A 25,658-nucleotide genomic window follows, 5' to 3' on the forward strand; every position below is an offset into this window, starting at 1 on the left:
CTCTCAGAACTGAGCAAGTGGAGAGACGTTCGTTCATCTAGCACCAAGGGAACGGGTTGCAGGGGACACTTTTTCTCTGATTTCTCAGTCTGTTTCCTAGTGCCGGTTTGAAGTTCCTGCAGTTTTCACTTTAAAACCGTGTTGGAGATTCTACCTCCCCATATATATGTATGGAATGGAGTTTGCAACTGAAAAGAAACTCTGTGTTCCCAACAAGCTAGGTGAAGGACGGCTTTCACACACACTTATCTCTCAGAACTGAGCAAGTGGAGAGACGTTCGTTCATCTAGCACCAAGGGAACGGGTTGCAGGAGACACTTTTTCTCTGCTTCCTCAGTCTGTTTCCTAGTGCCGGTTTGAAGTTCCTGCAGTTTTCACTGTCAAACCGAGTTGGAGCTTGTACCTCCCCATATATATGTATGGAATGGAGTTTGCAACTGAAAAGAAACTTTGTGTTCCCAACAAGCTAGGTGAAGGACGGCTTTCACACACACTTATCTCTCAGAACTGAGCAAGTGGAGAGACGTTCGTTCATCTAGCACCAAGGGAACGGGTTGCAGGGGACACTTTTTCTCTGATTTCTCAGTCTGTTTCCTAGTGCCGGTTTGAAGTTCCTGCAGTTTTCACTGTAAAACCGAGTTGGAGCTTCTACCTCCCCATATATATGTATAGAATGGAGTTTGCAACTGAAAAGAAACTTTGTGTTCCCAACAAGCTAGGTGAAGTCCCGCTTTCACACACACTTATCTCTCAGAACAGAGCAAGTGGAGAGACGTTCGTTCATCTAGCACCAAGGGAACGGGTTGCAGGAGACACTTTTTCTCTGCTTTCTCAGTCTGTTTCCTAGTGCCGGTTTGAAGTTCCTGCAGTTTTCACTGTCAAACCGAGTTGGAGCTAGTACCTCCCCATATATATGTATGGAATGGAGTTTGCAACTGAAAAGAAACTTTGTGTTCCCAACAAGCAAGGTGAAGTTCGGCTTTCACACACACTTATCTCTCAGAACAGAGCAAGTGGAGAGACGTTCGTTCATCTAGCACCAAGGGAACAGTTTGCAGGAGACACTTTTTCTCTGCTTTCTCAGTCTGTTTCCTGGTGCCGGTTTGAAGTTCCTGCAGTTTTCACTGTAAAACCGAGTTGGAGCTTCTACCTCCCCATATATATGTATGGAATGGAGTTTGCAACTGAAAAGAAACTTTGTGTTCCCAACAAGCTAGGTGAAGGACGGCTTTCACACACACTTATCTCTCAGAACAGAGCAAGTGGAGAGACGTTCGTTCATCTAGCACCAAGGGAACGGGTTGCAGGAGACACTTTTTCTCTGCTTTCTCAGTCTGTTTCCTAGTGCCGGTTTGAAGTTCCTGCAGTTTTCACTGTCAAACCGAGTTGGAGCTAGATCCTCCCCATATATATGTATGGAATGGAGTTTGCAACTAAAAAGAAACTTTGTGTTCCCAACAAGCTAGGTGAAGGACGGCTTTCACACACACTTATCTCTCAGAACTGAGCAAGTGAATAGACGTTCGTTCATCTAGCACCAAGGGAACGGGTTGCAGGAGACAATTTTTCTCTGCTTCCTCAGTCTGTTTCAAAGTGCCGGTTTGAAGTTCCTGCAGTTTTCACTGTAAAACCGAGTTGGAGCTTGTACCTCCCCATATAAATGTATGGAATGGAGTTTGCAACTGAAAAGAAACTTTGTGTTCCCAACAAGCTAGGTGAAGGACGGCTTTCACACACACTTATCTCTCAGAACTGAGCAAGTGGAGAGACGTTCGTTCATCTAGCACCAAGGGAACGGGTTGCAGGAGACACTTTTTCTCTGCTTTCTCAGTCTGTTTCCTAGTGCCGGTCTGAAGTTCCTGCAGTTTTCACTGTCAAACCGATTTGGAGCTAGTACCTCCCCATATATATGTATGGAATGGAGTTTGCAACTGAAAAGAAACTTTGTGTTCCCAACAAGCAAGGTGAAGTTCGGCTTTCACACACACTTATCTCTCAGAACAGAGCAAGTGGAGAGACGTTCGTTCATCTAGCACCAAGGGAACAGGTTGCAGGAGACACTTTTTCTCTGCTTTCTCAGTCTGTTTCCTGGTGCCGGTTTGAAGTTCCTGCAGTTTTCACTGTAAAACCGAGTTGGAGCTTCTACCTCCCCATATATATGTATGGAATGGAGTTTGCAACTGAAAAGAAACTTTGTGTTCCCAACAAGCTAGGTGAAGGACGGCTTTCACACACACTTATCTCTCAGAACAGAGCAAGTGGAGAGGCGTTCGTTCATCTAGCACCAAGGGAACGGGTTGCAGGAGACACTTTTTCTCTGCTTTCTCAGTCTGTTTCCTAGTGCCGGTTTGAAGTTCCTGCAGTTTTCACTGTCAAACCGAGTTGGAGCTAGATCCTCCCCATATATATGTATGGAATGGAGTTTGCAACTAAAAAGAAACTTTGTGTTCCCAACAAGCTAGGTGAAGGACGGCTTTCACACACACTTATCTCTCAGAACTGAGCAAGTGAATAGACGTTCGTTCATCTAGCACCAAGGGAACGGGTTGCAGGAGACAATTTTTCTCTGCTTCCTCAGTCTGTTTCAAAGTGCCGGTTTGAAGTTCCTGCAGTTTTCACTGTAAAACCGAGTTGGAGCTTGTACCTCCCCATATAAATGTATGGAATGGAGTTTGCAACTGAAAAGAAACTTTGTGTTCCCAACAAGCTAGGTGAAGGACGGCTTTCACACACACTTATCTCTCAGAACTGAGCAAGTGGAGAGACGTTCGTTCATCTAGCACCAAGGGAACGGGTTGCAGGAGACACTTTTTCTCTGCTTTCTCAGTCTGTTTCCTAGTGCCGGTCTGAAGTTCCTGCAGTTTTCACTGTCAAACCGATTTGGAGCTAGTACCTCCCCATATATATGTATGGAATGGAGTTTGCAACTGAAAAGAAACTTTGTGTTCCCAACAAGCTAGGTGAAGTACGGCTTTCCCACACACTTATCTTTCAGAACTGAGCAAGTGGAGAGACGTTCGTTCATCTAGCACCAAGGGAACGGGTTGCAGGAGACACTTTTTCTCTGCTTCCTCAGTCTGTTTCCTAGTGCCGGTTTGAAGTTCCTGCAGTTTTCACTGTCAAACCGAGTTGGAGCTTGTACCTCCCCATATATATGTATGGAATGGAGTATGCAACTGAAAAGAAACTTTGTGTTCCCAACAAGCTAGGTGAAGGACGGCTTTCACACACACTTATCTCTCAGAACTGAGCAAGTGGAGAGACGTTCGTTCATCTAGCACCAAGGGAACGGGTTGCAGGGGACACTTTTTCTCTGATTTCTCAGTCTGTTTCCTAGTGCCGGTTTGAAGTTCCTGCAGTTTTCACTGTCAAACCGTGTTGGAGATTCTACCTCCCCATATATATGTATGGAATGGAGTTTGCAACTGAAAAGAAACTCTGTGTTCCCAACAAGCTAGGTGAAGGACGGCTTTCACACACACTTATCTCTCAGAACTGAGCAAGTGGAGAGACGTTCGTTCATCTAGCACCAAGGGAACGGGTTGCAGGGGACACTTTTTCTCTGATTTCTCAGTCTGTTTCCTAGTGCCGGTTTGAAGTTCCTGCAGTTTTCACTGTAAAACCGAGTTGGAGCTTCTACCTCCCCATATATATGTATAGAATGGAGTTTGCAACTGAAAAGAAACTTTGTGTTCCCAACAAGCTAGGTGAAGTACGGCTTTCACACACACTTATCTCTCAGAACAGAGCAAGTGGAGAGACGTTCGTTCATCTAGCACCAAGGGAACGGGTTGCAGGAGACACTTTTTCTCTGCTTTCTCAGTCTGTTTCCTAGTGCCGGTTTGAAGTTCCTGCAGTTTTCACGGTCAAACCGAGTTGGAGCTTGTACCTCCCCATATATATGTATGGAATGGAGTTTGCAACTGAAAAGAAACTTTGTGTTCCCAACAAGCAAGGTGAAGTTCGGCTTTCACACACACTTATCTCTCAGAACAGAGCAAGTGGAGAGACGTTCGTTCATCTAGCACCAAGGGAACAGGTTGCAGGAGACACTTTTTCTCTGCTTTCTCAGTCTGTTTCCTGGTGCCGGTTTGAAGTTCCTGCAGTTTTCACTGTAAAACCGAGTTGGAGCTTCTACCTCCCCATATATATGTATGGAATGGAGTTTGCAAATGAAAAGAAACTTTGTGTTCCCAACAAGCTAGGTGAAGTACGGCTTTCACACACACTTATCCCTCAGAACAGAGCAAGTGGAGAGACGTTCGTTCATCTAGCACCAAGGGAACGGGTTGCAGGAGACACTTTTTCGCTGCTTTCTCAGTCTGTTTCCTAGTGCCGGTTTGAAGTTCCTGCAGTTTTCACTGTCAAACCGAGTTGGAGCTAGTACCTCCCCATATATATGTATGGAATGGAGTTTGCAACTGAAAAGAAACTTTGTGTTCCCAACAAGCAAGGTGAAGGTCGGCTTTCACACACACTTATCTCTCAGAACAGAGCAAGTGGAGAGACGTTCGTTCATCTAGCACCAAGGGAACAGGTTGCAGGAGACACTTTTTCTCTGCTTTCTCAGTCTGTTTCCTGGTGCCGGTTTGAAGTTCCTGCAGTTTTCACTGTAAAACCGAGTTGGAGCTTCTACCTCCCCATATATATGTATGGAATGGAGTTTGCAACTGAAAAGAAACTTTGTGTTCCCAACAAGCTAGGTGAAGGACGGCTTTCACACACACTTATCTCTCAGAACAGAGCAAGTGGAGAGACGTTCGTTCATCTAGCACCAAGGGAACGGGTTGCAGGAGACACTTTTTCTCTGCTTTCTCAGTCTGTTTCCTAGTGCCGGTTTGAAGTTCCTGCAGTTTTCACTGTCAAACCGAGTTGGAGCTTGTACCTCCCCATATATATGTATTGAATGGAGTATGCAACTGAAAAGAAACTTTGTGTTCCCAACAAGCTAGGTGAAGGACGGCTTTCACACACACTTATCTCTCAGAACTGAGCAAGTGGAGAGACGTTCGTTCATCTAGCACCAAGGGAACGGGTTGCAGGGGACACTTTTTCTCTGATTTCTCAGTCTGTTTCCTAGTGCCGGTTTGAAGTTCCTGCAGTTTTCACTGTAAAACCGAGTTGGAGCTTCTACCTCCCCATATATATGTATAGAATGGAGTTTGCAACTGAAAAGAAACTTTGTGTTCCCAACAAGCTAGGTGAAGTACGGCTTTCACACACACTTATCTCTCAGAACAGAGCAAGTGGAGAGACGTTCGTTCATCTAGCACCAAGGGAACAGGTTGCAGGAGACACTTTTTCTCTGCTTTCTCAGTCTGTTTCCTGGTGCCGGTTTGAAGTTCCTGCAGTTTTCACTGTCAAACCGAGTTGGAGCTAGTACCTCCCCATATATATGTATGGAATGGAGTTTGCAACTGAAAAGAAACTTTGTGTTCCCAACAAGCAAGGTGAAGTTCGGCTTTCACACACACTTATCTCTCAGAACAGAGCAAGTGGAGAGACGTTCGTTCATCTAGCACCAAGGGAACAGGTTGCAGGAGACACTTTTTCTCTGCTTTCTCAGTCTGTTTCCTGGTGCCGGTTTGAAGTTCCTGCAGTTTTCACTGTAAAACCGAGTTGGAGCTTCTACCTCCCCATATATATGTATGGAATGGAGTTTGCAACTGAAAAGAAACTTTGTGTTCCCAACAAGCTAGGTGAAGTACGGCTTTCACACACACTTATCCCTCAGAACAGAGCAAGTGGAGAGACGTTCGTTCATCTAGCACCAAGTGAACGGGTTGCAGGAGACACTTTTTCGCTGCTTTCTCAGTCTGTTTCCTAGTGCCGGTTTGAAGTTCCTGCAGTTTTCACTGTCAAACCGAGTTGGAGCTTGTACCTCCCCATATATATGTATGGAATGGAGTTTGCAACTGAAAAGAAACTTTGTGTTCCCAACAAGCAAGGTGAAGGTCGGCTTTCACACACACTTATCTCTCAGAACAGAGCAAGTGGAGAGACGTTCGTTCATCTAGCACCAAGGGAACAGGTTGCAGGAGACACTTTTTCTCTGCTTTCTCAGTCTGTTTCCTGGTGCCGGTTTGAAGTTCCTGCAGTTTTCACTGTAAAACCGAGTTGGAGCTTCTACCTCCCCATATATATGTATGGAATGGAGTTTGCAACTGAAAAGAAACTTTGTGTTCCCAACAAGCTAGGTGAAGGACGGCTTTCACACACACATATCTCTCAGAACTGAGCAAGTGGAGAGACGTTCGTTCATCTAGCACCAAGGGAACGGGTTGCAGGGGACACTTTTTCTCTGATTTCTCAGTCTGTTTCCTAGTGCCGGTTTGAAGTTCCTGCAGTTTTCACTGTAAAACCGAGTTGGAGCTTCTACCTCCCCATATATATGTATAGAATGGAGTTTGCAACTGAAAAGAAACTTTGTGTTCCCAACAAGCTAGGTGAAGTACGGCTTTCACACACACTTATCTCTCAGAACAGAGCAAGTGGAGAGACGTTCGTTCATCTAGCACCAAGGGAACGGGTTGCAGGAGACACTTTTTCTCTGCTTTCTCAGTCTGTTTCCTAGTGCCGGTTTGAAGTTCCTGCAGTTTTCACTGTCAAACCGAGTTGGAGCTAGTACCTCCCCATATATATGTATGGAATGGAGTTTGCAACTGAAAAGAAACTTTGTGTTCCCAACAAGCAAGGTGAAGTTCGGCTTTCACACACACTTATCTCTCAGAACAGAGCAAGTGGAGAGACGTTCGTTCATCTAGCACCAAGGGAACAGGTTGCAGGAGACACTTTTTCTCTGCTTTCTCAGTCTGTTTCCTGGTGCCGGTTTGAAGTTCCTGCAGTTTTCACTGTAAAACCGAGTTGGAGCTTCTACCTCCCCATATATATGTATGGAATGGAGTTTGCAACTGAAAAGAAACTTTGTGTTCCCAACAAGCTAGGTGAAGGACGGCTTTCACACACACTTATCTCTCAGAACAGAGCAAGTGGAGAGACGTTCGTTCATCTAGCACCAAGGGAACGGGTTGCAGGAGACACTTTTTCTCTGCTTTCTCAGTCTGTTTCCTAGTGCCGGTTTGAAGTTCCTGCAGTTTTCACTGTCAAACCGAGTTGGAGCTAGATCCTCCCCATATATATGTATGGAATGGAGTTTGCAACTAAAAAGAAACTTTGTGTTCCCAACAAGCTAGGTGAAGGACGGCTTTCACACACACTTATCTCTCAGAACTGAGCAAGTGAATAGACGTTCGTTCATCTAGCACCAAGGGAACGGGTTGCAGGAGACACTTTTTCTCTGCTTCCTCAGTCTGTTTCAAAGTGCCGGTTTGAAGTTCCTGCAGTTTTCACTGTAAAACCGAGTTGGAGCTTGTACCTCCCCATATAAATGTATGGAATGGAGTTTGCAACTGAAAAGAAACTTTGTGTTCCCAACAAGCTAGGTGAAGGACGGCTTTCACACACACTTATCTCTCAGAACTGAGCAAGTGGAGAGACGTTCGTTCATCTAGCACCAAGGGAACGGGTTGCAGGAGACACTTTTTCTCTGCTTTCTCAGTCTGTTTCCTAGTGCCGGTCTGAAGTTCCTGCAGTTTTCACTGTCAAACCGATTTGGAGCTAGTACCTCCCCATATATATGTATGGAATGGAGTTTGCAACTGAAAAGAAACTTTGTGTTCCCAACAAGCTAGGTGAAGTACGGCTTTCCCACACACTTATCTTTCAGAACTGAGCAAGTGGAGAGACGTTCGTTCATCTAGCACCAAGGGAACGGGTTGCAGGAGACACTTTTTCTCTGCTTCCTCAGTCTGTTTCCTAGTGCCGGTTTGAAGTTCCTGCAGTTTTCACTGTCAAACCGAGTTGGAGCTTGTACCTCCCCATATATATGTATGGAATGGAGTATGCAACTGAAAAGAAACTTTGTGTTCCCAACAAGCTAGGTGAAGGACGGCTTTCACACACACTTATCTCTCAGAACTGAGCAAGTGGAGAGACGTTCGTTCATCTAGCACCAAGGGAACGGGTTGCAGGGGACACTTTTTCTCTGATTTCTCAGTCTGTTTCCTAGTGCCGGTTTGAAGTTCCTGCAGTTTTCACTTTAAAACCGTGTTGGAGATTCTACCTCCCCATATATATGTATGGAATGGAGTTTGCAACTGAAAAGAAACTCTGTGTTCCCAACAAGCTAGGTGAAGGACGGCTTTCACACACACTTATCTCTCAGAACTGAGCAAGTGAATAGACGTTCGTTCATCTAGCACCAAGGGAACGGGTTGCAGGAGACACTTTTTCTCTGCTTCCTCAGTCTGTTTCCTAGTGCCGGTTTGAAGTTCCTGCAGTTTTCACTGTAAAACCGAGTTGGAGCTTGTACCTCCCCATATATATGTATGGAATGGAGTTTGCAACTGAAAAGAAACTTTGTGTTCCCAACAAGCTAGGTGAAGGACGGCTTTCACACACACTTATCTCTCAGAACTGAGCAAGTGGAGAGACGTTCGTTCATCTAGCACCAAGGGAACGGGTTGCAGGGGACACTTTTTCTCTGATTTCTCAGTCTGTTTCCTAGTGCCGGTTTGAAGTTAATGCAGTTTTCACTGTAAAACCGAGTTGGAGCTTCTACCTCCCCATATATATGTATGGAATGGAGTTTGCAACTGAAAAGAAACTTTGTGTTCCCAACAAGCTAGGTGAAGTACGGCTTTCACACACACTTATCCCTCAGAACAGAGCAAGTGGAGAGACGTTCGTTCATCTAGCACCAAGGGAACGGGTTGCAGGAGACACTTTTTCTCTGCTTTCTCAGTCTGTTTCCTAGTGCCGGTTTGAAGTTCCTGCAGTTTTCACTGTCAAACCGAGTTGGAGCTAGTACCTCCCCATATATATGTGTGGAATGGAGTTTGCAACTGAAAAGAAACTTTGTGTTCCCAACAAGCAAGGTGAAGGTCGGCTTTCACACACACTTATCTCTCAGAACAGAGCAAGTGGAGAGACGTTCGTTCATCTAGCACCAAGGGAACAGGTTGCAGGAGACACTTTTTCTCTGCTTTCTCAGTCTGTTTCCTGGTGCCGGTTTGAAGTTCCTGCAGTTTTCACTGTAAAACCGAGTTGGAGCTTCTACCTCCCCATATATATGTATGGAACGGAGTTTGCAACTGAAAAGAAACTTTGTGTTCCCAACAAGCTAGGTGAAGGACGGCTTTCACACACACTTATCTCTCAGAACAGAGCAAGTGGAGAGACGTTCGTTCATCTAGAACCAAGGGAACGGGTTGCAGGAGACACTTTTTCTCTGCTTTCTCAGTCTGTTTCCTAGTGCCGGTTTGAAGTTCCTGCAGTTTTCACTGTCAAACCGAGTTGGAGCTAGATCCTCCCCATATATATGTATGGAATGGAGTTTGCAACTAAAAAGAAACTTTGTGTTCCCAACAAGCTAGGTGAAGGACGGCTTTCACACACACTTATCTCTCTGAACTGAGCAAGTGAATAGACGTTCGTTCATCTAGCACCAAGGGAACGGGTTGCAGGAGACACTTTTTCTCTGCTTCCTCAGTCTGTTTCAAAGTGCCGGTTTGAAGTTCCTGCAGTTTACACTGTAAAACCGAGTTGGAGCTTGTACCTCCCCATATATATGTATGGAATGGAGTTTGCAACTGAAAGAAACTTTGTGTTCCCAACAAGCTAGGTGAAGGACGGCTTTCACACACACTTATCTCTCAGAACTGAGCAAGTGGAGAGACGTTCGTTCATCTAGCACCAAGGGAACGGGTTGCAGGAGACACTTTTTCTCTGCTTTCTCAGTCTTTTTACTAGTGCCGGTTTGAAGTTCCTGCAGTTTTCACTGTCAAACGTAGTTGGAGCTTCTACCTCCCCATATATATGTATGGAATGGAGTTTGCAACTGAAAAGAAACTTTGTGTTCCCAACAAGCTAGGTGAAGGACGGCTTTCACACACACTTATTTATCAGAACTGAGCTAGAGGAGAGACCTTCGTTCATCTAGCACGAAGGGAACGGGTTGCAGGAGACACTTTTTCTCTGCTTCCTCAGTCTGTTTCCTAGTGCCGGTTTGAAGTTCCTGCAGTTTTCACTGTAAAACCGAGTTGGAGCTAGTAACTCCCCATATATATGTATGGAATGGAGTTTGCAACTGAAAAGAAACTCTGTGTTCCCAACAAGCTAGGTGAAGGACGGCTTTCACACACACTAATCTCTCAGAACTGAGCAAGTGGAGAGACGTTCGTTCATCTAGCACCAAGGGAACGGTTTGCAGGAGACACTTTTTCTCTGCTTTCTCAGTATGTTTCCTAGTGCCGGTTTGAAGTTCCTGCAGTTTTCACTGTAAAACCGAGTTGGAGCTAGTACCTCCCCATATATATGTATGGAATGGAGTTTGCAACTGAAAGAAACTTTGTGTTCCCAACAAGCTAGGTGAAGGACGGCTTTCACACACACTTATCTCTCAGAACTCAGCAAGTGGAGAGACGTTCGTTCATCTAGCACCAAGGGAACGGGTTGCAGGAGACACTTTTTCTCTGCTTTCTCAGTCTGTTTCCTAGTGCCGGTTTGAAGTTCCTGCAGTTTTCACTGTCAAACCGATTTGGAGCTAGTACCTCCCCATATATATGTATGGAATGGAGTTTGCAACTGAAAAGAAACTTTGTGTTCCCAACAAGCTAGGTGAAGGACGGCTTTCACACACACTTATCTTTCAGAACTGAGCAAGTGGAGAGACGTTCGTTCATCTAGCACCAAGGGAACGGGTTGCAGGAGACACTTTTTCTCTGCTTCCTCAGTCTGTTTCCTAGTGCCGGTTTGAAGTTCCTGCAGTTTTCACTGTCAAACCGAGTTGGAGCTTCTACCTCCCCATATATATGTATGGAATGGAGTATGCAACTGAAAAGAAACTTTGTGTTCCCAACAAGCTAGGTAAAGGACGGCTTTCACACACACTTATCTCTCAGAACTGAGCAAGTGGAGAGACGTTCGTTCATCTAGCACCAAGGGAACGGGTTGCAGGGGACACTTTTTCTCTGATTTCTCAGTCTGTTTCCTAGTGCCGGTTTGAAGTTCCTGCAGTTTTCACTTTAAAACCGTGTTGGAGATTCTACCTCCCCATATATATGTATGGAATGGAGTTTGTAACTGAAAAGAAACTCTGTGTTCCCAACAAGCTAGGTGAAGGACGGCTTTCACACACACTTATCTCTTAGAACTGAGCAAGTGAATAGACGTTCGTTCATCTAGCACCAAGGGAACGGGTTGCAGGAGACACTTTTTCTCTGCTTCCTCAGTCTGTTTCCTAGTGCCGGTTTGAAGTTCCTGCAGTTTTCACTGTAAAACCGAGTTGGAGCTTATACCTCCCCATATATATGTATGGAATGGAGTTTGCAACTGAAAAGAAACTTTGTGTTCCCAACAAGCTAGGTGAAGGACGGCTTTCACACACACTTATCTCTCAGAACTGAGCAAGTGGAGAGACGTTCGTTCATCTAGCACCAAGGGAACGGGTTGCAGGAGACACTTTTTCTCTGCTTTCTCAGTCTGTTTCCTAGTGCCGGTTTGAAGTTCCTGCAGTTTTCACTGTCAAACCGATTTGGAGCTAGTACCTCCCCATATGTATGTATGGAATGGAGTTTGCAACTGAAAAGAAACTTTGTGTTCCCAACAAGCTAGGTGAAGGACGGCTTTCACACACACTTATCTTTCAGAAATGAGCAAGTGGAGAGACGTTCGTTCATCTAGCACCAAGGGAACGGGTTGCAGGAGACACTTTTTCTCTGCTTCCTCAGTCTGTTTCCTAGTGCCGGTTTGAAGTTCCTGCAGTTTTCACTGTCAAACCGTGTTGGAGCTTCTACCTCCCCATATATATGTATGGAATGGAGTATGCAACTGAAAAGAAACTTTGTGTTCCCAACAAGCTAGGTGAAGGACGGCTTTCACACACACTTATCTCTCAGAACTGAGCAAGTGGAGAGACGTTCGTTCATCTAGCACCAAGGGAACGGGTTGCAGGGGACACTTTTTCTCTGATTTCTCAGTCTGTTTCTTAGTGCCGGTTTGAAGTTCCTGCAGTTTTCACTTTAAAACCGTGTTGGAGATTCTACCTCCCCATATATATGTATGGAATGGAGTTTGTAACTGAAAAGAAACTCTGTGTTCCCAACAAGCTAGGTGAAGGACGGCTTTCACACACACTTATCTCTCAGAACTGAGCAAGTGAATAGACGTTCGTTCATCTAGCACCAAGGGAACGGGTTGCAGGAGACACTTTTTCTCTGCTTCCTCAGTCTGTTTCCTAGTGCCGGTTTGAAGTTCCTGCAGTTTTCACTGTAAAACCGAGTTGGAGCTTGTACCTCCCCATATATATATATGGAATGGAGTTTGCAACTGAAAAGAAACTTTGTGTTCCCAACAAGCTAGGTGAAGGACGGCTTTCACACACACTTATCTCTCAGAACTGAGCAAGTGGAGAGACGTTCGTTCATCTAGCACCAAGGGAACGGGTTGCAGGGGACACTTTTTCTCTGATTTCTCAGTCTGTTTCCTAGTGCCGGTTTGAAGTTCCTGCAGTTTTCACTGTAAAACCGAGTTGGAGCTTCTACCTCCCCATATATATGTATGGAATGGAGTTTGCAACTGAAAAAAAACTTTGTGTTCCCAACAAGCTAGTTGAAGTACGGCTTTCACACACACTTATCTCTCAGAACAGAGCAAGTTGAGAGACGTTCGTTCATCTAGCACCAAGGGAACGGGTTGCAGGAGACACTTTTTCTCTGCTTTCTCAGTCTGTTTCCTAGTGCCGGTTTGAAGATCCTGCAGTTTTCACTGTCAAACCGAGTTGGAGCTAGTACCTCCCCATATATATGTATGGAATGGAGTTTGCAACTGAAAAGAAACTTTGTGTTCCCAACAAGAAAGGTGAAGGTCGGCTTTCACACACACTTATCTCTCAGAACAGAGCAAGTGGAGAGACGTTCGTTCATCTAGCACCAAGGGAACAGGTTGCAGGAGACACTTTTTCTCTGCTTTCTCAGTCTGTTTCCTGGTGCCGGTTTGAAGTTCCTGCAGTTTTCACTGTAAAACCGAGTTGGAGCTTCTACCTCCCCATATATATGTATGGAATGGAGTTTGCAACTGAAAAGAAACTTTGTGTTCCCAACAAGCTAGGTGAAGGACGGCTTTCACACACACTTATCTCTCAGAACAGAGCAAGTGGAGAGACGTTCGTTCATCTAGCACCAAGGGAACGGGTTGCAGGAGACACTTTTTCTCTGCTTTCTCAGTCTGTTTCCTAGTGCCGGTTTGAAGTTCCTGCAGTTTTCACTGTCAAACCGAGTTGGAGCTAGATCCTCCCCATATATATGTATGGAATGAAGTTTGCAACTAAAAAGAAACTTTGTGTTCCCAACAAGCTAGGTGAAGGACGGCTTTCACACACACTTATCTCTCAGAACTGAGCAAGTGAATAGACGTTCGTTCATCTAGCACCAAGGGAACGGGTTGCAGGAGACACTTTTTCTCTGCTTCCTCAGTCTGTTTCAAAGTGCCGGTTTGAAGTTCCTGCAGTTTTCACTGTAAAACCGAGTTGGAGCTTGCACCTCCCCATATATATGTGTGGAATAGAGTTTGCAACTGAAAAGAAACTTTGTGTTCCCAACAAGCTAGGTGAAGGACGGCTTTCACACACACTTATCTCTCAGAACTGAGCAAGTGGAGAGACGTTCGTTCATCTAGCACCAAGGGAACGGGTTGCATTAGACACTTTTTCTCTGCTTTCTCAGTCTGTTTCCTAGTGCCGGTTTGAAGTTCCTGCAGTTTTCACTGTCAAACCGATTTGGAGCTAGTACCTCCCCATATATATGTATGGAATGGAGTTTGCAACTGAAAAGAAACTTTGTGTTCCCAACAAGCTAGGTGAAGGACGGCTTTCACACACACTTATCTTTCAGAACTGAGCAAGTGGAGAGACGTTCGTTCATCTAGCACCAAGGGAACGGGTTGCAGGAGACACTTTTTCTCTGCTTCCTCAGTCTGTTTCCTAGTGCCGGTTTGAAGTTCCTGCAGTTTTCACTGTCAAACCGAGTTGGAGCTTGTACCTCCCCATATATATGTATGGAATGGAGTATGCAACTGAAAAGAAACTTTGTGTTCCCAACAAGCTAGGTGAAGGACGGCTTTCACACACACTTATCTCTCAGAACTGAGCAAGTGGAGAGACGTTCGTTCATCTAGCACCAAGGGAACGGGTTGCAGGGGACACTTTTTCTCTGATTTCTCAGTCTGTTTCCTAGTGCCGGTTTGAAGTTCCTGCAGTTTTCACTTTAAAACCGTGTTGGAGATTCTACCTCCCCATATATATGTATGGAATGGAGTTTGCAACTGAAAAGAAACTCTGTGTTCCCAACAAGGTAGGTGAAGGACGGCTTTCACACACACTTACCTCTCAGAACTGAGCAAGTGAATAGACGTTCGTTCATCTAGCACCAAGGGAACGGGTTGCAGGAGACACTTTTTCTCTGCTTCCTCAGTCTGTTTCCTAGTGCCGGTTTGAAGTTCCTGCAGTTTTCACTGTAAAACCGAGTTGGAGCTTGTACCTCCCCATATATATGTATGGAATGGAGTTTGCAACTGAAAAGAAACTTTGTGTTCCCAACAAGCTAGGTGAAGGACGGCTTTCACACACACTTATCTCTCAGAACTGAGCAAGTGGAGAGACGTTCGTTCATCTAGCACCAAGGGAACGGGTTGCAGGGGACACTTTTTCTCTGATTTCTCAGTCTGTTTCCTAGTGCCGGTTTGAAGTTCCTGCAGTTTTCACTGTAAAACCGAGTTGGAGCTTCTACCTCCCCATATATATGTATGGAATGGAGTTTGCAACTGAAAAGAAACTTTGTGTTCCCAACAACTAGGTGAAGTACGGCTTTCACACACACTTATCTCTCAGAACAGAGCAAGTGGAGAGACGTTCGTTCATCTAGCACCAAGGGAACGGGTTGCAGGAGACACTTTTTCTCTGCTTTCTCAGTCTGTTTCCTAGTGCCGGTTTGAAGTTCCTGCAGTTTTCACTGTCAAACCGAGTTGGAGCTAGTACCTCCCCATATATATGTATGGAATGGAGTTTGCAACTGAAAAGAAACTTTGTGTTCCCAACAAGCAAGGTGAAGGTCGGCTTTCACACACACTTATCTCTCAGAACAGAGCAAGTGGAGAGACGTTCGTTCATCTAGCACCAAGGGAACAGGTTGCAGGAGACACTTTTTCTCTGCTTTCTCAGTCTGTTTCCTGGTGCCGGTTTGAAGTTCCTGCAGTTTTCACTGTAAAACCGATTTGGAGCTTCTACCTCCCCATATATATGTATGGAATGGAGTTTGCAACTGAAAAGAAACTTTGTGTTCCCAACAAGCTAGGTGAAGGACGGCTTTCACACACACTTATCTCTCAGAACAGAGCAAGTGGAGAGACGTTCGTTCATCTAGCACCAAGGGAACGGGTTGCAGGAGACACTTATTCTCTGCTTTCTCAGTCTGTTTCCTAGTGCCGGTTTGAAGTTCCTGCAGTTTTCACTGTCAAACCGAGTTGGAGCTAGATCCTCCCCATATATATGTATGGAATGGAGTTTGCAACTAAAAAGAAACTTTGTGTTCCCAACAAGCTAGGTGAAGGACGGCTTTCACACACACTTATCTCTCAGAACTGAGCAAGTGAATAGACGTTCGTTCATCTAGCACCAAGGGAACGGGTTGCAGGAGACACTTTTTCTCTGCTTCCTCAGTCTGTTTCAAAGTGCCGGTTTGAAGTTCCTGCAGTTTTCACTGTAAAACCGAGTTGGAGCTTGTACCTCCCTATATATATGTATGGAATGGAGTATGCAACTGAAAAGAAACTCTGTGTTCCCAACAAGCTAGGTGAAGGACGGCTTTCACACACACTAATCTCTCAGAACTGAGCAAGTGGAGAGACGTTCGTTCATCTAGCACCAAGGGAACGGTTTGCAGGAGACACTTTTTCTCTGCTTTCTCAGTCTGTTTCCTAGTGCCGGTTTGAAGTTCCTGCAGTTTTCACTGTAAAACCGAGTTGGAGCTAGTACCTCCCCATATATATGTATGGAATGGAGTTTGCAACTGAAAGAAACTTTGTGTTCCCAACAAGCTAGGTGAAGGACGGCTTTCACACACACTTATCTCTCAGAACTGAGCAAGTGGAGAGACGTTCGTTCATCTAGCACCAAGGGAACGGGTTGCAGGAGACACTTTTTCTCTGCTTTCTCAGTCTGTTTCCTAGTGCCGGTTTGAAGTTCCTGCAGTTTTCACTGTCAAACCGATTTGGAGCTAGTACCTCCCCATATATATGTATGGAATGGAGTTTGCAACTGAAAAGAAACTTTGTGTTCCCAACAAGCTAGGTGAAGGACGGCTTTCACACACACTTATCTTTCAGAACTGAGCAAGTGGAGAGACGTTCGTTCATCTAGCACCAAGGGAACGGGTTGCAGGAGACACTTTTTCTCTGCTTCCTCAGTCTGTTTCCTAGTGCCGGTTTGAAGTTCCTGCAGTTTTCACTGTCAAACCGAGTTGGAGCTTCTACCTCCCCATATATATGTATGGAATGGAGTATGCAACTGAAAAGAAACTTTGTGTTCCCAACAAGCTAGGTGAAGGACGGCTTTCACACACACTTATCTCTCAGAACTGAGCAAGTGGAGAGACGTTCGTTCATCTAGCACCAAGGGAACGGGTTGCAGGGGACACTTTTTCTCTGATTTCTCAGTCTGTTTCCTAGTGCCGGTTTGAAGTTCCTGCAGTTTTCACTTTAAAAACGTGTTGGAGATTCTACCTCCCCATATATATGTATGGAATGGAGTTTGCAACTGAAAAGAAACTCTGTGTTCCCAACAAGCTAGGTGAAGGACGGCTTTCACACACACTTATCTCTCAGAACTGAGCAAGTGAATAGACGTTCGTTCATCTAGCACCAAGGGAACGGGTTGCAGGAGACACTTTTTCTCTGCTTCCTCAGTCTGTTTCCTAGTGCCGGTTTGAAGTTCCTGCAGTTTTCACTGTAAAACCGAGTTGGAGCTTGTACCTCCCCATATATATGTATGGAATGGAGTTTGCAACTGAAAAGAAACTTTGTGTTCCCAACAAGCTAGGTGAAGGACGGCTTTCACACACACTTATCTCTCAGAACTGAGCAAGTGGAGAGACGTTCGTTCATCTAGCACCAATGGAACGGGTTGCAGGGGACACTTTTTCTCTGATTTCTCAGTCTGTTTATTAGTGCCGGTTTGAAGTTCCTGCAGTTTTCACTGTAAAACCGAGTTGGAGCTTCTACCTCCCCATATATATGTATGGAATGGAGTTTGCAACTGAAAAGAAACTTTGTGTTCCCAACAAGCTAGGTGAAGTACGGCTTTCACACACACTTATCTCTCAGAACAGAGCAAGTGGAGAGACGTTCGTTCATCTAGCACCAAGGGAACGGGTTGCAGGAGACACTTTTTCTCTGTTTCCTCAGTCTGTTTCAAAGTGCCGGTTTGAAGTTCCTGCAGTTTTCACTGTAAAACCGAGTTGGAGCTTGTACCTCCCCATATATATGTGTGGAATAGAGTTTGCAACTGAAAAGAAACTTTGTGTTCCCAACAAGCTAGGTGAAGGACGGCTTTCACACACACTTATCTCTCAGAACTGAGCAAGTGGAGAGACGTTCGTTCATCTAGCACCAAGGGAACGGGTTGCAGGAGACACTTTTTCTCTGCTTTCTCAGTCTGTTTCCTAGTGCCGGTTTGAAGTTCCTGCAGTTTTCACTGTCAAACCGATTTGGAGCTAGTACCTCCCCATATATATGTATGGAATGGAGTTTGCAACTGAAAAGAAACTTTGTGTTCCCAACAAGCTAGGTGAAGGACGGCTTTCACACACACTTATCTTTCAGAACTGAGCAAGTGGAGAGACGTTCGTTCATCTAGCACCAAGGGAACGGGTTGCAGGAGACACTTTTTCTCTGCTTCCTCAGTCTGTTTCCTAGTGCCGGTTTGAAGTTCCTGCAGTTTTCACTGTCAAACCGAGTTGGAGCTTGTACCTCCCCATATATATATATGGAATGGAGTATGCAACTGAAAAGAAACTTTGTGTTCCCAACAAGCTAGGTGAAGGACGGCTTTCACACACACTTATCTCTCAGAACTGAGCAAGTGGAGAGACGTTCGTTCATCTAGCACCAAGGGAACGGGTTGCAGGGGACACTTTTTCTCTGATTTCTCAGTCTGTTTCCTAGAGCCGGTTTGAAGTTCCTGCAGTTTTCACTTTAAAACCGTGTTGGAGATTCTACCTCCCCATATATATGTATGGAATGGAGTTTGCAACTGAAAAGAAACTCTGTGTTCCCAACAAGCTAGGTGAAGGACGGCTTTCACACACACTTATCTCTCAGAACTGAGCAAGTGGAGAGACGTTCGTTCATCTAGCACCAAGGGAACGGGTTGCAGGGGACACTTTTTCTCTGATTTCTCAGTCTGTTTCCTAGTGCCGGTTTGAAGTTCCTGCAGTTTTCACTGTAAAACCGAGTTGGAGCTTCTACCTCCCCATATATATGTATGGAATGGAGTTTGCAACTGAAAAGAAACTTTGTGTTCCCAACAAGCTAGGTGAAGTACGGCTTTCACACACACTTATCTCTCAGAACAGAGCAAGTGGAGAGACGTTCGTTCATCTAGCACCAAGGGAACGGGTTGCAGGAGACACTTTTTCTCTGCTTTCTCAGTCTGTTTCCTAGTGCCGGTTTGAAGTTCCTGCAGTTTTCACTGTCAAACCGAGTTGGAGCTAGAACCTCCCCATATATATGTATGGAATGGAGTTTGCAACTGAAAAGAAACTTTGTGTTCCCAACAAGCAAGGTGAAGGTCGGCTTTCACACACACTTATCTCTCAGAACAGAGCAAGTGGAGAGACGTTCGTTCATCTAGCACCAAGGGAATAGGTTGCAGGAGAAACTTTTTCTCTGCTTTCTCAGTCTGTTTCCTGGTGCCGGTTTGAAGTTCCTGCAGTTTTCACTGTAAAACCGAGTTGGAGCTTCTACCTCCCCATATATATGTATGGAATGGAGTTTGCAACTGAAAAGAAACTTTGTGTTCCCAACAAGCTAGGTGAAGGACGGCTTTCACACACACTTATCTCTCAGAACAGAGCAAGTGGAGAGACGTTCTTTCATCTAGCACCAAGGGAACGGGTTGCAGGAGACACTTTTTCTCTGCTTTCTCAGTCTGTTTCCTAGTGCCGGTTTGAAGTTCCTGCAGTTTTCACTGTCAAACCGAGTTGGAGCTAGATCCTCCCCATATATATGTATGGAATGGAGTTTGCAACTAAAAAGAAACTTTGTGTTCCCAACAAGCTAGGTGAAGGACGGCTTTCACACACACTTATCTCTCAGAACTGAGCAAGTGAATAGACGTTCGTTCATCTAGCACCAAGGGAACGGGTTGCAGGAGACACTTTTTCTCTGCTTCCTCAGTCTGTTTCAAAGTGCCGGTTTGAAGTTCCTGCAGTTTTCACTGTAAAACCGAGTTGGAGCTTGTACCTCCCTATATATATGTATGGAATGGAGTTTGCAACTGAAAAGAAACTTTGTGTTCCCAACAAGCTAGGTGAAGGACGGCTTTCACACACACTTATCTCTCAGAACTGAGCAAGTGGAGAGACGTTCGTTCATCTAGCACCAAGGGAACGGTTTGCAGGAGACACTTTTTCTCTGCTTTCTCAGTCTGTTTCCTAGTGCCGGTTTGAAGTTCCTGCAGTTTTCACTGTCAAACCGATTTGGAGCTAGTACCTCCCCATATATATGTATGGAATGGAGTTTGCAACTGAAAAGAAACTTTGTGTTCCCAACAAGCTAGGTGAAGGACGGCTTTCACACACACTTATCTTTCAGAACTGAGCAAGTGGAGAGACGTTCGTTCATCTAGCACCAAGGGAACGGGTTGCAGGAGACACTTTTTCTCTGCTTCCTCAGTCTGTTTCCTAGTGCCGGTTTGAAGTTCCTGCAGTTTTCACTGTCAAACCGAGTTGGAGCTTGTACCTCCCCATATATATGTATGGAATGGAGTATGCAACTGAAAAGAAACTTTGTGTTCCCAACAAGCTAGGTGAAGGACGGCTTTCACACACACTTATCTCTCAGAACTGAGCAAGTGGAGAGACGTTCGTTCATCTAGCACCAAGGGAACGGGTTGCAGGGGACACTTTTTCTCTGATTTCTCAGTCTGTTTCCTAGTGCCGGTTTGAAGTTCCTGCAGTTTTCACTGTAAAACCGAGTTGGAGCTTGTACCTCCCCATATATCTGTATGGAATGGAGTTTGCAACTGAAAAGAAACTTTGTGTTCCCAACAAGCTAGGTGAAGGACGGCTTTCACACACACTTATCTCTCAGAACTGAGCAAGTGAATAGACGTTCGTTCATCTAGCACCAAGGGAACGGGTTGCAGGGGACACTTTTTCTCTGATTTCTCAGTCTGTTTCCTAGTGCCGGTTTGAAGTTCCTGCAGTTTTCACTGTAAAACCGAGTTGGAGCTTCTACCTCCCCATATATATGTATGGAATGGAGTTTGCAACTGAAAAGAAACTTTGTGTTCCCAACAAGCTAGGTGAAGGACGGCTTTCACACACACTTATCTCTCAGAACTGAGCAAGTGGAGAGACGTTCGTTCATCTAGCACCAAGGGAACGGGTTGCAGGGGACACTTTTTCTCTGCTTTCTCAGTCTGTTTCCTAGTGCCAGTTTGAAGTTCCTGCAGTTTTCACTGTCAAACCGATTTGGAGCTTGTAACTCCCCATATATATGTATGGAATGGAGTTTGCAACTGAAAAGAAACTTTGTGTTCCCAACAAGCTAGGTGAAGGACGGCTTTCACACACACTTATCTTTCAGAACTGAGCAAGTGGAGAGACGTTCGTTCATCTAGCACCAAGGGAACGGGTTGCAGGAGACACTTTTTCTCTGCTTCCTCAGTCTGTTTCCTAGTGCCGGTTTGAAGTTCCTGCAGTTTTCACTGTCAAACCGAGTTGGAGCTTGTACCTCACCATATATATGTATGGAATGGAGTTTGCAACTGAAAAGAAACTCTGTGTTCCCAACAAGCTAGGTGAAGGACGGCTTTCACACACACTTATCTCTCAGAACTGAGCAAGTGAATAGACGTTCGTTCATCTAGCACCAAGGGAACGGGTTGCAGGAGACACTTTTTCTCTGCTTCCTCAGTCTGTTTCCTAGTGCCGGTTTGAAGTTCCTGCAGTTTTCACTGTAAAACCGAGTTGGAGCTTGTACCTCCCCATATATATGTATGGAATGGAGTTTGCAACTGAAAAGAAACTTTGTGTTCCCAACAAGATAGGTGAAGGACGGCTTTCACACACACTTATCTCTCAGAACTGAGCAAGTGGAGAGACGTTCGTTCATCTAGCACCAAGGGAACGGGTTGCAGGGGACACTTTTTCTCTGATTTCTCAGTCTGTTTCCTAGTGCCGGTTTGAAGTTCCTGCAGTTTTCACTGTAAAACCGAGTTGGAGCTTCTACCTCCCCATATATATGTATGGAATGGAGTTTGCAACTGAAAAGAAACTTTGTGTTCCCAACAAGCTAGGTGAAGTACGGCTTTCACACACACTTATCTCTCAGAACAGAGCAAGTGGAGAGACGTTCGTTCATCTAGCACCAAGGGAACGGGTTGCAGGAGACACTTTTTCTCTGCTTTCTCAGTCTGTTTCCTAGTGCCGGTTTGAAGTTCCTGCAGTTTTCACTGTCAAACCGAGTTGGAGCTAGTACCTCCCCATATATATGTATGGAATGGAGTTTGCAAGTGAAAAGAAACTTTGTGTTCCCAACAAGCAAGGTGAAGTTCGGCTTTCACACACACTTATCTCTCAGAACAGAGCAAGTGGAGAGACGTTCGTTCATCTAGCACCAAGGGAACAGGTTGCAGGAGACACTTTTTCTCTGCTTTCTCAGTCTGTTTCCTGGTGCCGGTTTGAAGTTCCTGCAGTTTTCACTGTAAAACCGAGTTGGAGCTTCTACCTCCCCATATATATGTATGGAATGGAGTTTGCAACTGAAAAGAAACTTTGTGTTCCCAACAAGCTAGGTGAAGGACGGCTTTCACACACACTTATCTCTCAGAACAGAGCAAGTGGAGAGACGTTCGTTCATCTAGCACCAAGGGAACGGGTTGCAGGAGACACTTTTTCTCTGCTTTCTCAGTCTGTTTCCTAGTGCCGGTTTGAAGTTCCTGCAGTTTTCACTGTCAAACCGAGTTGGAGCTAGATCCTCCCCATATATATGTATGGAATGGAGTTTGCAACTAAAAAGAAACTTTGTGTTCCCAACAAGCTAGGTGAAGGACGGCTTTCACACACACTTATCTCTCAGAACTGAGCAAGTGAATAGACGTTCGTTCATCTAGCACCAAGGGAACGGGTTGCAGGAGACACTTTTTCTCTGCTTCCTCAGTCTGTTTCAAAGTGCCGGTTTGAAGTTCCTGCAGTTTTCACTGTAAAACCGAGTTGGAGCTTGTACCTCCCCATATATATGTATGGAATGGAGTTTGCAACTGAAAAGAAACTTTGTGTTCCCAACAAGCTAGGTGAAGGACGGCTTTCACACACACTTATCTCTCAGAACTGAGCAAGTGGAGAGACGTTCGTTCATCTAGCACCAAGGGAACGGGTTGCAGGAGACACTTTTTCTCTGCTTTCTCAGTCTGTTTCCTAGTGCCGGTTTGAAGTTCCTGCAGTTTTCACTGTCAAACCGATTTGGAGCTAGTACCTCCCCATATATATGTATGGAATGGAGTTTGCAACTGAAAAGAAACTTTGTGTTCCCAACAAGCTAGGTGAAGGACGGCTTTCACACACACTTATCTTTCAGAACTGAGCAAGTGGAGAGACGTTCGTTCATCTAGCACCAAGGGAACGGGTTGCAGGAGACACTTTTTCTCTGCTTCCTCAGTCTGTTTCCTAGTGCCGGTTTGAAGTTCCTGCAGTTTTCACTGTAAAACCGAGTTGGAGCTTGTACCTCCCCATATATATGTATGGAATGGAGTTTGCAACTGAAAAGAAACTTTGTGTTCCCAACAAGCTAGGTGAAGGACGGCTTTCACACACACTTATCTTTCAGAACTGAGCAAGTGGAGAGACGTTCGTTCATCTAGCACCAAGGGAACGGGTTGCAGGAGACACTTTTTCTCTGCTTCCTCAGTCTGTTTCCTAGTGCCGGTTTGAAGTTCCTGCAGTTTTCACTGTAAAACCGAGTTGGAGCTTGTACCTCCCCATATATATGTATGGAATGGAGTTTGCAACTGAAAAGAAACTTTGTGTTCCCAACAAGCTAGGTGAAGGACGGCTTTCACACACACTTATCTTTCAGAACTGAGCAAGTGGAGAGACGTTCGTTCATCTAGCACCAAGGGAACGGGTTGCAGGGGACACTTTTTCTCTGCTTTCTCAGTCTGTTTCCTAGTGCCGGTTTGAAGTTCCTGCAGTTTTCACTGTAAAACCGAGTTGGAGCTTCTACCTCCCCATATATATGTATGGAATGGAGTTTGCAACTGAAAAGAAACTTTGTGTTCCCAACAAGCTAGGTGAAGTACGGCTTTCACACACACTTATCTCTCAGAACAGAGCAAGTGGAGAGACGTTCGTTCATCTAGCACCAAGGGAACAGGTTGCAGGAGACACTTTTTCTCTGCTTTCTCAGTCTGTTTCCTAGTGCCGGTTTGAAGTTCCTGCAGTTTTCACTGTCAAACCGAGTTGGAGCTAGTACCTCCCCATATATATGTATGGAATGGAGTTTGCAAGTGAAAAGAAACTTTGTGTTCCCAACAAGCAAGGTGAAGTTCGGCTTTCACACACACTTATCTCTCAGAACAGAGCAAGTGGAGAGACGTTCGTTCATCTAGCACCAAGGGAACAGGTTGCAGGAGACACTTTTTCTCTGCTTTCTCAGTCTGTTTCCTGGTGCCGGTTTGAAGTTCCTGCAGTTTTCACTGTAAAACCGAGTTGGAGCTTCTACCTCCCCATATATATGTATGGAATGGAGTTTGCAACTGAAAAGAAACTTTGTGTTCCCAACAAGCTAGGTGAAGGACGGCTTTCACACACACTTATCTCTCAGAACAGAGCAAGTGGAGAGACGTTCGTTCATCTAGCACCAAGGGAACGGGTTGCAGGAGACACTTTTTCTCTGCTTTCTCAGTCTGTTTCCTAGTGCCGGTTTGAAGTTCCTGCAGTTTTCACTGTCAAACCGAGTTGGAGCTAGATCCTCCCCATATATATGTATGGAATGGAGTTTGCAACTAAAAAGAAACTTTGTGTTCCCAACAAGCTAGGTGAAGGACGGCTTTCACACACACTTATCTCTCAGAACTGAGCAAGTGAATAGACGTTCGTTCATCTAGCACCAAGGGAACGGGTTGCAGGAGACACTTTTTCTCTGCTTCCTCAGTCTGTTTCAAAGTGCCGGTTTGAAGTTCCTGCAGTTTTCACTGTAAAACCGAGTTGGAGCTTGTACCTCCCCATATATATATATATGGAATGGAGTTTGCAACTGAAAAGAAACTTTGTGTTCCCAACAAGCTAGGTGAAGGACGGCTTTCACACACACTTATCTCTCAGAACTGAGCAAGTGGAGAGACGTTCGTTCATCTAGCACCAAGGGAACGGGTTGCAGGAGACACTTTTTCTCTGCTTTCTCAGTCTGTTTCCTAGTGCCGGTTTGAAGTTCCTGCAGTTTTCACTGTCAAACCGATTTGGAGCTAGTACCTCCCCATATATATGTATGGAATGGAGTTTGCAACTGAAAAGAAACTTTGTGTTCCCAACAAGCTAGGTGAAGGACGGCTTTCACACACACTTATCTTTCAGAACTGAGCAAGTGGAGAGACGTTCGTTCATCTAGCACCAAGGGAACGGGTTGCAGGAGACACTTTTTCTCTGCTTCCTCAGTCTGTTTCCTAGTGCCGGTTTGAAGTTCCTGCAGTTTTCACTGTAAAACCGAGTTGGAGCTTGTACCTCCCCATATATATGTATGGAATGGAGTTTGCAACTGAAAAGAAACTTTGTGTTCCCAACAAGCTAGGTGAAGGACGGCTTTCACACACACTTATCTTTCAGAACTGAGCAAGTGGAGAGACGTTCGTTCATCTAGCACCAAGGGAACGGGTTGCAGGAGACACTTTTTCTCTGCTTCCTCAGTCTGTTTCCTAGTGCCGGTTTGAAGTTCCTGCAGTTTTCACTGTAAAACCGAGTTGGAGCTTGTACCTCCCCATATATATGTATGGAATGGAGTTTGCAACTGAAAAGAAACTTTGTGTTCCCAACAAGCTAGGTGAAGGACGGCTTTCACACACACTTATCTTTCAGAACTGAGCAAGTGGAGAGACGTTCGTTCATCTAGCACCAAGGGAACGGGTTGCAGGGGACACTTTTTCTCTGCTTTCTCAGTCTGTTTCCTAGTGCCGGTTTGAAGTTCCTGCAGTTTTCACTGTAAAACCGAGTTGGAGCTTCTACCTCCCCATATATATGTATGGAATGGAGTTTGCAACTGAAAAGAAACTTTGTGTTCCCAACAAGCTAGGTGAAGTACGGCTTTCACACACACTTATCTCTCAGAACAGA

This window comes from Camelus dromedarius, chromosome 2 (assembly GCF_036321535.1).
Source record: "Camelus dromedarius isolate mCamDro1 chromosome 2, mCamDro1.pat, whole genome shotgun sequence".
NCBI lineage: Eukaryota > Metazoa > Chordata > Mammalia > Artiodactyla > Camelidae > Camelus > Camelus dromedarius.